A 3,493-nucleotide genomic window follows, 5' to 3' on the forward strand; every position below is an offset into this window, starting at 1 on the left:
TTCCACATTGAATGGTACTGATGCCTGTATTGGCCAGGGTTGCCCAGAGAAACAGAAGATTATCTACCTATCTATTAGTTTAAGGAATTGGTTTACATGACTGTGGGAGCTAGGAAGGCCACATCTCCTGCAGGCCAGCAGGAGGGAAACTTAGACCATGGTTTCTATGCCATGGTCTATGCAGAATTGCTCCTTCTTCCAGAAACCTCAGTCTTTGCTCCATGTATTAAGGCCTTCAACTGATTCTTTGCTACATGTATTAAGGCCTTCAACTGATTGGACGATGCCCACTCACCTTAAGGACCTTCATATGCTTCACTTAAAGTCAACTAGTTATAAATAGCAAATCACATCACCAAATACTTTCACAGCAACAACTAGATTACTATTTGACCAAACATTTAGGCACCAAGGCCCAGAAGTTGAAATACAAAATTATCACAGTACCCTTGTAAAACATCAACTGACAACACATATAAAGTTTATCTTTGGAGCCCCATTCAACGGCATTGATCTATATGTCCATCCTTTTGCCAGTACCACAGTGCCTTGATTACAATAGCTCTATAGTAAGCTTTGAATTCAGCAAGTGTGAGTCTTCCAACTTTGGGATTTTTTGAGATTCTTTTGGCTGTTCATAATCTGCAATTCCATGTGAATTTTGGGATCAACTTGTCTATATCTGAAAAAAAAAAGCAATTTGTAATTTTGATAGGGATTTCCTTGAACTTATAGATCAATGGGGGTGGGAGGTCGAGGAGGGTATCACTATCTTAATAATATTAAATCTTTTAATCCATGTTTGTTCCCATTTTAGATATTCTTTCTTTCAACAATGTTTTGTAATTTTCAGCAGTCTTACCCTTCTTTTGTGAAATTTTTTCCTGAGTATTTTTTTTTCCTGATGCTATTGTAAATAAAATTGTTTCCTTACTTTCATTTTTGGACTTTTGTATTGCTTGTGTATGGAAGTATCATTGATTTTTGTACTTGCATCTTGCAAATTTAATGAACTCATTTCGTTTGTTCTAATAGTTGTGTGTGGGGGGGATTCCTTAGGATTTTTCTCTGTATAAAATTATGCCACTCGTGAATAGAGATAGAACTGATAGTAAAATGGAATAAAACTGGTAAGAATGGACATTCTTGTCTTGTTCTTGATTTTGGGTGAAAAGACATCGTTTTTCACCATTAAGTATAATGTTAGCTGTGGGTCTGTCATAGGTGGCTTTTATGAGGTTATGGAAGTTCCTCTTTATTCCTATTTTGTTGAGCATTTTTTAATTAAAGTTTAACATTTATTTAAATTAACTTAATTTTATTATTGTTTGGGATTCATTGAGGGTACAAAGAATTATGTTACACTGATTGTATTTGTTAGATAAAGTCCCACTTACAATTTTGTTGTTGTTTTTGAGGCAGAATCTCAAGCTGTTGCCCTGGGTAGAGTGCTGTGGCATCATAGCTCACAGCAAGCTCTAGTTCTTGGGCTCAAGTGATCCTCTTGCCTCAGTTTTTCTGTTTTAGTAGAGACGGGGGGTCTCACTTTTGCTCAGGCTAGTCTCTAATTGTGAGCTCACTCAATCCACCTACCTTGGCCTCCCAGAGTGCTAGAATTATAGGCGTGAGCCACCTTCGCTCCCCCCTCTTACAATTGTGTCCCGCCCCCAAGAGGTGTGCTATGACACTATTTTGTAGAGGTTTTTTTTAGACAGAATCTCACTTTGTTGCCCTTGGTAGAGTGCCCTGGAGTCATACCTACCAAGCAACCTCAAACTCTTGGGCTCAAGCAATCCTTTTGCCTCAGCTTCCCTAGTGGCTGGGACGACAGGTGCCCACCACAACACCCGGCTATTTTTAGAGATGACGCTGGCTCTGGCTCAGGCTGGTCTCTAACCTGTGAGCTCAGGCAATCCACCCATCTCGGCCTCGTAAGTGCTAGGATTACAAGCATGAGCCACTGCACTTGGCCTTTGTTGGGTATTTTTAATATGAAAAAGTATTGGATTCTGTGAAAGCCTTTTTCTGTGTCAATTGAGATGATTATACGGCTTTTATACTTTATTAATATGGTATATTACATTGATTTTCATATATTGTGTCAACCTTGCATTCTTGGAATAAATTACACTACATAATGGTAAACAGTCCTTTATGATTTGTATCTAGATTCAGCTTGCCAGTATTTTGTTGAAAGGTTTTTGTCAATGATGGTCTATCATTTTCTTGTCTACTTTTGGTATGAGGATCACACCAGCCTTATAGAATGATTTAGTAAGTGTTCATTCTGCTTCTATTTTTTGGCAGAGTATGAAAAGAATTGTGTTGATTCTTATTTAAGTATTTGGTAGAATTCACCAGTGAAACCATCTAGTCTGGGACTTTTTTTTTTTTTGAGACAGTTTCACTATGTCCCCCTTGGTAGAGTGCGGTGGCATCACAGCTCACAGCAACCTCAAACTCTTGGGCTTAAGCAATTCTTTTGCCTCAGCCTCCCAAGTAGCTGAGACTACAGGTACCTGCCACAATACCCAGCTGTTTTTTTTTTTATTATTGTTGTTGTTGCAATTGTCGTTGTTGTTTAGCTGGCCCAGGCCAGGTTCAAACCCACCAGCCTGGTGTATGTGGCTAGCACTGTTAACCACTGTGCTATAGGCACCGAGCCTAGTCTGGGACTTTTCTTTATGGAAAGTTTTAAAATTACTAATTCAATTTTCTTATTATAGGTCTATTCATATTTTCAAATCAGTTTTGAAAATTTGTGTCTTTCTAGAAATTTGTCCATTTCACTTAGGTTATCTAATTTGTTACCACACAAGTATTCATAGTGTTCTTTTTTCTTTTTTTAGAGAATGTCACCCTCGGTAGAGTGCTGTGGCGTCATAGCTCACAGCAGCCTCCAGCTCTTGGGCTTAGGCGATTCTCTTGCCTCAGCCTCCGAGTATCAGGGACTACAGGTGCCCGCCACAACGCCCAGCTATTTTTGTTGCAGTTTGGCTGGGGCCAGGTTTGAACCTGCCACCCTCAGTATATGGGGCCAGAGCCCTACTGAGCCACAGGCACTGCCCCTTTATAATTCTTCTTATTTCTCAGAGTGTAGGAGGGACATGCCCTCTTTCAATTCTGATTTTAGTAATGAGTCTTTTCTTTTTTCTTGGCCAGTATAGCCAAAGGTTTGTCAATTTGTTGATCTTTTCCAATACACAATTTGGGTTATTTTTATTTTCTATTTCATTTATTTCCTTTCTAGTCTTTATTAATTCTTTCTGCTTGCTGTGGGTTTAGTTTGACCTTTTTCTAATTTCTGAGAAACTAGAAATAATAAAGATTTCTAATTAGATTATCAATTTCAGCTCTTCCGTCTTGTCTACCGTGGGTGTTTACAGCCCTAAGTTTCCGTAGGCACACTACCATCACTGCATCTCAGAAGTTTTGTTGGCTCGGCACCTGTGGCTCAATCGGCTAAGGTGCCAGCCACATACACCTAAGGTGG

The sequence above is a fragment of the Otolemur garnettii genome, unplaced genomic scaffold, assembly GCF_000181295.1.
Source record: "Otolemur garnettii isolate 467f Iridium unplaced genomic scaffold, OtoGar3 scaffold00034, whole genome shotgun sequence".
In the NCBI taxonomy this organism is placed as follows: Eukaryota; Metazoa; Chordata; class Mammalia; order Primates; family Galagidae; genus Otolemur; species Otolemur garnettii.